Source organism: Carassius carassius, chromosome 39 (genome assembly GCF_963082965.1).
Source record: "Carassius carassius chromosome 39, fCarCar2.1, whole genome shotgun sequence".
In the NCBI taxonomy this organism is placed as follows: domain Eukaryota; kingdom Metazoa; phylum Chordata; class Actinopteri; order Cypriniformes; family Cyprinidae; genus Carassius; species Carassius carassius.
Genome location: NC_081793.1, coordinates 18703735 through 18714294, shown reverse-complemented (window position 1 = coordinate 18714294; position 10560 = coordinate 18703735). Strand labels below are relative to the sequence as shown.

The 10560-nt window shown below is 43.5% G+C and overlaps 1 protein-coding gene across 1 annotated transcript in view; it reads right to left on the bottom strand.

Moving 5' to 3' along the window:
• Positions 1 to 1321: 1321 nt before the first annotated feature.
• The window catches only part of LOC132121078 (urotensin-2 receptor-like), a 32541-nt gene continuing 23302 nt past the window's right edge, over positions 1322 to 10560 (bottom strand). Inside the window, exon 3 of the mRNA XM_059530260.1 lies at positions 1322 to 1454. The gene's annotated coding sequence lies outside the window, so the exon portion shown is untranslated. The remainder of the gene's footprint in view (positions 1455 to 10560) is intronic.

Genomic DNA, 10560 nt, shown 5'->3' with positions numbered 1-10560 from the left:
AATTATGAAATGCAACCTTGGAGGCTTTTTTTTTATTATTAATATTATTATTTTTATTTTATTTATATATTCTTTTATATTTCATATAATACATATTTTAGTACTTCACCTGATCTTTGATTGCCATTAGCTTGTGTGTAAACAAAACTGTAGGCAAAAATGTAAATAACATAACTGTAATATTTACAACAAGTCATCTGCCCATATAAATTTACCATAAAATACAACACAGACATTAAGAATATGGTTACACTTTACAATAATTAGTTGACATTAGTTAATGCATTGCTTTCATGAAACTAACAATGAACAATATTTTTTACAGCATTTATTAATTTTAATGTTAAATGTGTACATATTTTAATACTTCTTTTTGCAACTATTTATCAGTATTTTTATAATTAAATTAGAATTAACCTAGATTAATAAGTGCTATATATTTATCATCAGTGTATGATAGCCAGTGCATCCTTAATGCAAATTGTTAAATATTTTAAACAATTTGGGCTTTATTATAACATGTTAACAAGTATATTTGAGCTCTCTGTACCAAAACAAAAAAGGCATTCAGCAGATTCAACAAAACAAAGAAACATACAGATTTTGGGCAGTACTTTTCTGTTTATCTTTTGTGTAAAACAAACAACAATAAAATGTGGCATTTCACCATCTTCCATATGGATGGAGTCCTTCCTGTAGTGTTCTAACAGGATTTCCATGGCTGCATTGCCACTTAGTACCCTACAATGAAGATCATTAAATCATTAAAGTCAAATGAAGTAGAATAGCTTCATGTCAAATGCATCCCATGAGATCAAAAAGAGCAAGACTCTTTCGTAAATATGAGAGAAACAGATTTCGCCTTCTTTTTAATGTCATCTTTTGCAGGAGTCATGCTTGGACTTATTTAGATATCTACTATTGCAGTTATTTGAAGGAAATTACTTTCATCAAATAGAGTCTCTTGGAAAAAAAAGAGGGGAGATGAAAGTTGCCACATTTCCTCTTGGTCATCTTCCTGCGTTGAAATTTGGTCCTTGATGACAAAGTTTGACGAATGGTCAAAAAAAAAAAAAAAAAAAAAAAAAAAATATATATATATATATATATATATATATATATATATATATATATATATATATATATATATATATATATATATATATATATATATATATATATATATCCCCAGATAATATCCTAGAGTTTGAGAAAACTGATGAACTGGGAATTGGTTTTTCCCTCTTAAAAATCATTTAAACAAATCAACAGGTGAGATGAGGGCAACTCCAACCCCACATTGGCCTCTTAATGTAGAGATCCTCCTCATGACTTGTTTTTCTTCTCTTGCCTGCTCTGCTCCTTCTTTGGTCTCCCTCTTTTGTTTGGAGGAGGGAGAACCCAGCCATCTTGGATTGCTTTGCTCTTGTTTTGCATCAGACAGTCGTCCATCTCTGTAACGGCAACAAAACAACCAGTTAAATTATGTGGAGCTCAATTGGCAGATAAACATACTTTTCGTCTGTTGGTTTATTTTAACCTATACCGCTCTCCTATATGGTCAGGTTTTAAACAGAAGAGAAAGAGACCAGTATGTGACTGAGCAAACTCTTCCCTCTGTGTAAAGAAGGCAAAGACACCTTCTTTATCTAGCTTTCATTTTCCTACATTCCCTATTACAGTAGTGCTTGATTACTAGAATGCACTGCATACCGGTTGGTATCGATAATAATGGCCAGTTTATAGATCCTGGCCTTCAATATAATGAATTAAGGTATCATTCATCTTTTAGAGACCTGGCACTGCAGTATAATGGCGTTTCCCAATCTGCAAAATGTTTGAGAATAACGGCATTGCAAACAGTATGATTTACTTTACATATGAATTACAAAGAGCAAAAATCTACTTTTTTTATCCAGTTTTTCCTTCCAAAGAGCATTCAGGAGTATTCTTTCCTTCAGCATTCATTTTGTTCCCCAGAGGCATTTATATTATATTTGTAGTTGTAGTTTGTAGGTTTTCTCTTAAAAATAATTAACCTCATAGTGAAAGAAAACTACATTTTAATAAAATCTCCAAGTAGTTCTGAAAAGTGTCACGGAACAGAGAGAGAGAGAACCCAGGAGGCGAATGGCAGGTTAATCCTCTTTTAATAGAAATAAGGCAAAGCCGCAACGGCCAAAAAACAAAGGCAGAGTACAGGGATAATTCCTGGTCGAAACAATGAAGCCTAAGTGGCTGGTCCGAGAAGCCTCTGATCAGCGAGACGGGGTACAGGTGAGGCGGCGGACCCTTCGTTACTCCTCACGGCAGTAAACTGGGCAGAGAACAAGACAGGTAACAAACAGTCCACACAAGACTCTCCAAACGACTTGATAAGACTAGGCAGGACAGGACTAATGGTCTGTAGGAAAAGCACAAAAACATCAGAAACATCTGAAGTGGTTAGTAATAATCCAACAGGGAATGGAAAGAGACAGAGCTAGAAATAGAGAGCCTAATGATAGGAGATAGAGAGCAGGTGAGCGGGAGAGAATGAGGAACAGCTGAAGATGATGAGAGTAGAGATAAGTGAGCGCAAAGGAAAAGAAAGAACCAGCAGATGGAGACAGAGATAGAAAAGAGAAAGAACTGGGATCATGACAGTACCCCCTACTCAGCGTGCGCCCCCTGGCGCACTCAAGGATGAGGACTGGCGGGAGCGGTAAAATTCGTCAATGAGCGAGCGGTCCTGGACATCCCGGGCGGGGATCCAGCTCCTCTCCTCCAGGCCATACCCCTCCCAGTCAACGAGAAACTGCCGACCACGCCCTCAGGGACGAACATCAAGGAGTCTACGGACTCGATAGACAGGGGAACCCTCGATGCGGACGGGAGAGGAGACGGGATGGGGGGGAGGGCGGACTACAGGTTTAAGACAAGAAACATGAAACACAGGGTGGACGCGACGGAGATTAGATGGCAACCTAAGTCTTACCGAGACAGGACTGAGGACCCTAACGACGCGGTATGGTCCAATAAATTTGGGGGCCAATTTACGAGATGAGAACTGGAGTGGCAGATTCTGAGTCGATAACCACACCCTTTGACCACGAACATAACGAGGGCTCTTGACGCGGCGCTTGTCAGCAGCCCGGCGAGTGATGGCGCGAGCCTTACACAGGACGGATCTAACCGCTCTCCAAGTACGTCTGCAACGTTGGACAAATGTCTGGACCGATGGGACGTTAGACTCGGGGTTAGAGGAGGGGAAGAGGGGAGGTTGGTACCCTAGACAGCATTGAAAAGGCGACAGCCCGGTGGCAGAAGAGGGGGCGGAATTATGAGCGTATTCTGCCCACGGGAGTTGCTCAGACCATGAAGCGGGGTTGCGGAAAGCGAGACTGCGTAAAATGCGTCCAATGGTCTGATTAGCGCGCTCAGCTTGTCCGTTGGTCTGGGGGTGATAACCCGAAGAGAGACTGGCAGAAGCTCCGGTGAGGCGACAAAACTCCCTCCAGAAAAGGGAGGAGAATTGTGGACCTCTATCGGACACGATATTCTCGGGAAGACTGTGAATCTTAAAAATATGCTCGACGACAATCTGGGCGGTCTCTCTAGCGGAGGGGAGTTTAGAAAGCAGGACAAAACGGGCCGCCTTAGAAAAGCGATCGATAACAGTGAGAATTACAGTATTTCCGCCCGAAGGAGGAAGCCCTGTAATAAAATCGAGAGCAATCTGAGCCCAAGGATGCGACGAAACAGGTAAAGGTCTGAGGAGACCCGCGGGAGGTCTGTTGCTGACCTTAGTCTGAGCGCAAACGGAACAGGATGCTACAAAACGACGGATATCACATTCTCGAGTGGGCCAGTAGAACCTCTGCGAAACCGAGGCAATAGTACCTCTAACACCTGGATGCGCAAACAGTTTAGAGGAGTGACTCCACTGGAGAACAGTGCGACGTGCAGAAGAGGGTACGAACAGTAATCCCCTGGGGCAGAGACGAGGCGTGATAGAATGGGCAAGGGCGCGTCTAACAATTCGTTCAATACCCCAGACAGCCGCACCCACCACCAATCCTTGAGGCAGAATCCTCTCATCAGCGGGTACGGATTCGGGAGAGACGAACTGGCGAGAGAGCGCGTCAGGTTTTTGATTCTTGGAACCGGGGCGGTAGGAAATAGTGAAATCGAAACGCGCAAAGAAAAGAGACCAGCGTGCCTGACGAGCGTTAAGTCTCTTAGCAGAACGGATATATTCAAGGTTACGATGGTCAGTCCAGACTATGAACGGAACTGAAGATCCCTCCAGCCAGTTCCGCCACTCCCCTAACGCAAGACAAATAGCCAAAAGCTTGCGGTTACCCACATCGTAATTACGCTCGGATGGAGACAGGCGGTGTGAAAAGAACGCGCAAGGGTGGATCCTCTCGTCAGCGGGTGACCGCTGGGAGAGGATAGCCCCCACTCCCACCTTTGAAGCGTCGACCTCCACGATAAATTGTCTAGACACGTCAGGAGAGATGAGAATAGGAAGAAAACAAAAACTTAAGACGCTCAAAAGCCTTCTGCACAACCTCACTCCAAACAAAACGGGTCCTTATAGAAGTAAGCGCGGTGAGGGGAGCTACCACCTGACTAAAGTTCAAAATAAATCGGCGATAGAAATTGGTGAAACCTAAGAAACGCTGAAGCGCGACACGAGAGTCCGGAATAGGCCAGTCCGTGACCGCGCGGACCTTAGTCGGGTCCATACTAATCCCCTGAGCGGAGATAACGGAACCTAGGAAAGTGACGGACTGGGCGTGAAAGATGCATTTCACGGCTTTGACGAACAATTTGTTCTCCAAAAGTCATTGAAGGACCTGACGAACGTGCAACACATGAACTTGGAGAGAAGGTGAAAAAATTAGGATATCGTCGAGATAAACGAAAACAAAAACATTAAGCATGTCACGGAGAACATCGTTGACTAGAGCCTGAAAAACTGCGGGGGCGTTAACAAGGCCGAAGGGTAAAACCCGGTATTCAAAGTGACCGAGCGGGGTATTAAAGGCGGTCTTCCACTCGTCTCCCTCTTTAATGCGAACAAGATGATAGGCATTGCGGAGGTCTAGTTTTGTGAAGAACTGCGCCCCCTGCAGGATCTCAAAGGCGGATGACATAAGTGGCAAGGGATAACGGTTCTTAAAGGAACACTCCACCGTTTTTTGAAATAGGGCTTATTTACATTATTTCCTACATTTAGATAGGTGGGCAAAAGCATTTTTGTGTCAGTGCATGCATTGTTTTAGTTTGACTGGGTCGGCGTTAGCTTAGCTTAGCACAATGAATGGAATCCTTTGTTGCCAGCTAGCATGGCCTGAGTAAAAGTAATCAAAAAAAATAAAAAAACCCACCTAATTACTTCTTGTGTAAGTTCACAACGAGTACAAATAGCGATCCAGATTAACACTAGGCGATTTCCTAGGCAGATATTGACTTGGGACTATATTATGGGGAAGAACAGGCGAAGCACTGCTGCTTAGGCGAAGCACTGCTACTTTGGAGCAGAGATATCACTCAGCACATGAAATCCCACGAATTCCGTCAACATACCGGCGTGAATAGTAGCTGCCTGGCTATTTTCCTTACAGTACACGAATGGCGATGAACATGGCTGATTTTGAAAGAGACGAAGAGGGTGACTTCTCACACAGTCAAGAACCAGAGAGAGTAGGACATGTTTTTGCCATTGATGACCGGGCTCAACACGTCAGATCAAAATGAGTGTGCCCGAAGTTGTGTCACATCTACAGAGGATTTCACGGCGCTGATCCATTCTGCAGTACTCGATTTTTTTTCCGGTGTGACAAAGTGAACTGGAAAAAACGCCCCACGCCGAATGGACCAAATGGACAGCTGTCCACAGAGTAAGTGATTATTTTAATCATGACGCATGTATAGATCGACCCATATTATACCTGTATTCACATAGAGTTGATGTTTTCACAGGCAATATAGGTTATATAGGAAGAGAAATAAAAGACAACTTACATGTGCACTTTGTTCTTCCTGTGCTTTGAAAATAGATGGGACGGCCGTATCTTTTAGACGTAGTACCGTCTTTCTCGACCCATATTCCATTTTTTCAAAGTAGTCCTCTGGTGCAAAATGTTCTCCGCAAACACGATACTGCTTTATTTTGTTGAGAGGCGTTGAACTACAGATCTCCAGAGCTACTAGCCATTTATTTCTCAGTTCCACATTAGATGGAATTCTGTGAAACATTACATTAGCGTATGTCCTTTGCTTGTTCTCACAACCTTTTGCTATGCAGGTAATAACCATGTTTGCTGTAACTTCTCCAAATAAATCATCCAAAAGCGAAAACACTCGGTGCAGGTCACACCGGTATGTTCTTCTTCTTCTGTTTTTTTGACGCGTTGCACGCCGCTATGTTGACGGAATTCGTGGGATTTCATGTGTTGCGTGATATCTCTGCTCCGAAGTAGCAGAAATAGTCTCACGGTGATTGCCGGAAACGGTGAGGCTCAAGGGGGCAGTAGCACAGCGAACCCTGGCAAGAACCCGACCATCCAAGGCAAAGAGAGTGGAGAGATCTTGAAGATCGACGAGAGGAATACGGTGCTCAAGAGCCCATGCTTCGTCCACGAAATTCCCCTCAGAACCGGAGTCTAAGAGGGCTTGACAGGAGGTGGAGGAGTTGGACCAGCGCAGGTGTACTGGAAAGGTGGTGCGTGGGCGTGACGGAGGGTCCAGAGAGGATGCGCTCACCAGTAACCCTCTCTCTACTGGTGAGCTTTGGCTTTTAACTGACAGCCGGTGACAAAGTGCTTGTCAGAGCCACAGTAAAGGCAGAGCCGATTGATGATGCGGCGCTGGTGCTCGGCAGCCGAGATGCGGATCCCGCCAAGCTGCATGGGTTCTGGGACTGCCATCGAAGTGGAGGGAGAACTGGTCCCAGGAGGTAGAAGGGAAGGGCTCCGTGTTGCGAGCGCGTCCTCGCAGATCGAAACGCTTCTCAATGCGCAGCGCCAAATTGATTAGAGGATCGAGGCGTGAAGGAGTCTCGCGGGCCAGAACCTCATCCTTGATCTCAGCATCCAGACCCTCGATGAAACGCGTTACGAGCACGGGCTCATTCCATCCACAGGTGGTGGAGAGAGTACGGAACTCCACGGAGAAATCCGCGATCGAACGCCTTCCCTGGCGGAGGGTGGACAGCACACGTGAGGCTTCGGGACCATGAACGGATCGGTCAAAAACCCGTAACATATCCTCCTTAAAATGGGTGTACTGGCTAACACAGTCTCCATTGGCATTCCACATGGCCGTTCCCCACTCACAAGCCCTTCCCTTGAGCAGAGAGATGATGTAGGCGATACGAGTGCGATCCTGGGCGTAGGTGATAGGCTGAAGCGAGAAAACAACCTCACACTGTGTTAGAAAAGACATACACTCTGTCTGCTCACCTGCATAGCAGGGGGGATTGTTCACACGGGGCTCAGCGGCGTCCGCAGCCTTGCAGGCAGAGTCCATGCGGAGAAGATTGAACTGTCTGGTAAGGTCGACCATCTGGGCGGCTAGGGTATCGACGGCTTGCCGAGCAGCGGAAAGTTCCTCCTCGTGCTTGCCCAGCATGACTCACTGGATCTCCACCGCGGCCTTGACTGGGTGCTCATTCGCCGGATTCATGTTGGTTGGATTATTCTGTCACGGAACAGAGAGAGAGAGAATCCAGGAGGCGAATGGCAGGTTAATCCTCTTTTAATAGAAATAAGGCAAAGCCGCAACGGCCCAAAAACAAAGGCAGAGTACAGGGATAATTCCTGGTCGAAACAATGAAGCCTAAGTGGCTGGTCCGAGAAGCCTCTAATCAGCGAGACGGGGTACAGGTGAGGCGGCGGACCCTTCGTTACTCCTCACGGCAGTAAACTGGGCGGAGAACAAGACAGGTAACAAACAGTCCACACAAGACTCTCCAAACGACTTGATAAGACTAGACAGGACAGGACTAATGGTCTGTAGGAAAAGCACAAAAACGTCAGAAACATCTGAAGTGGTTAGTAATAATCCAACAGGGAATGGAAAGAGACAGAGCTAGAAATAGAGAGCCTAATGATAGGAGATAGAGAGCAGGTGAGCAGGAGAGAATGAGGAACAGCTGAAGATGATGAGAGTAGAGATAAGTGAGCGCAAAGGAAAAGAAAGAACCAGCAGATGGAGACAGAGATAGAAAAGAGAAAGAACTGGGATCATGACAAAAAGAAGTACTGAAAAAAAAAAAAAAATTTTAGTTCTTTGGTGTTAATATTGTCCCCTCACAGGTCACAACCTTCCATATTCATTACAGTCCCACAGCTTTATTGGCACACGAATCTGACACAGTTCACATTTCTCATGCAGGATTTTGCCCAGGAAGGTGCTGACACACACAAAGACAAGAGTCAAAATCTGTAATAATAATAGAATGATCTTTTCAGCTGCTTCAAAGTTTTGCTGACCTATTGAACTGTGAACCAGTTCTGTGCATTTGTGTGTGTCACTCATATACTTGACTGTGTTCAGTCATGAAAGTCATTTGAATAATATAATATTAAACAATAAACAACTCTATAACATTTTTTTGCCACAAACCTACACAGGAATGCCATTTTTGCACTGTAATATAGCGAGCAATTATGTAAACATCAGATTAGTTCCACACTGAGACACATTAGTCCTAGTCTTTGAATTTGATTGGCAGTGTGAAGTTCATAAACCACTAAGTGAAACTGTTTGTATCACGTTGTGTTTACAGGTTCTTGACAGACAGTCAGACCCAGGATCAATCCTGGGACATGTTTGCGTTCACACAGAAGGCGACCCGGCAATGTTCCGGCAATTGTCCGGGTCCAACGCGAGTGTGAAAGGGGCTAGAGAGTTTAAGCAAGTTGCATAGATAGACCAGTAGGTGGCGACAAGTGACGACAAGTAAATCTAATTCAACCGATGTGTTCAAAAGCACTGATTCGTTTGGGAATGAAACATGTGATGACTTAGTGAAATACTAAATCATTAAATATAACAGTATGTTCTGTTATGAAATACTGATTAATTCAGTAACAAAACAGTGAAAGGCTTTATGATTCATTCAGCCAATCGATTCATTCAAAAACAATAGATTCACTTAGGAATTAATGAGTCAATTAATCATTCACTCAGATGATTAATTTAAAATATAGATTAATTCAGGAATGAAAGCATTTAGTCAACAAATTAATTGAAAAAAAATCATTCTTGGTAGGCTTACATCTTTTAAATAAGTAATGACCGTTAGGAAGTATGAATGTGTGTAGCATGAACGTAATCTGGACATACTAAATTCATCTGCCATTCGTAAATCCTCTCACTTGCCTCCTTGGTTAGTAAAGTGTCCATCAGATGTATACTAATAAAGAGCCAATGCAAATCAGAGAGGTATGGGCTGTATGTGCAGATGTCAGTGGTCATTCAGGCTATTACTTTGGGCAATGAGAGAATCATTAAGGCCCTCATCCAAGGAATTATCACAGTGGGATTTCAGCAAGGTGACATCTGGCAGACACACCAGCTGTGTGCAGCCCTACCGATCACAGTTTAGCGCACAGATCGTTTACACTGCAATCGATCTCCAACTGTTTGAATTCTATTAGCTGTGCAACAGCTTCCCAAATATCTGTGTTGTCCCGCAAAAATCACTTTATTTCAAAAACATTTCTTTCACAATGTTTTCCTGATAAATTGCACATCTGTCATTTACCATTCTGTGGATAGTTTTGGTCAAATTGATTCAGCAGACATGTTCTCCATTAGGTCTTGTTTAGATTTTCTAAAAAAAACATCTCCCCTGATGTGCACAAGAACCAATTTTTCTCCAGAAAAGGCAAGAACAGGAAGACGGCATCATTATGTGCCAGCAGTCTTTAGAAATAAATTAGAAATTTATTTACTTTAGAAATAAGCAAAAAATAAATTAATCTTATGCTCATTATGAACAGAATGACTTTACATCAGGGCCAGAAGATCAGGTGCTGAGTAGCCAGGCAGAGCAGCCCACAATCTCCTTACTGTGATTACTAGGAAATAGAGAAGAAATGTCATCACTGGGTGAAAGAAAGAGCGAGAAATCCAATAAATTAGATTTAGTCAGGCACCAAGCATAATCTGGCCTGTTAGCACCTGCACTAGCATTGTATGAGTGATGCCCTAAATTCTGAGTGCATTCTGGTTGGACAAAATTGAACTCCTTTAGGCCAGTTGTAATTTCCTTTCACACTACCAATCACTAGTGGAAATACAATGCAGAAAGAAAATCAGGAAAAAGCCTTTGACAGTCTCTGCTTCCAGGAGCACAGCTGACGCACTACTCCGAGTCTGTTCTTGCATTTGCTCTGTGCCATTATTTATTATCTGTCCTCCCTGTTCCTTTCTGTGATTTGTACATATTTATATAAACAGTATTATTTATTTTTTAACACCAGCCCGATATAAACCTGTTTACTGTCACATTGATTAATTCCCCAACAACAAGTCGTTTCAGGATATATTCTTCCAAAC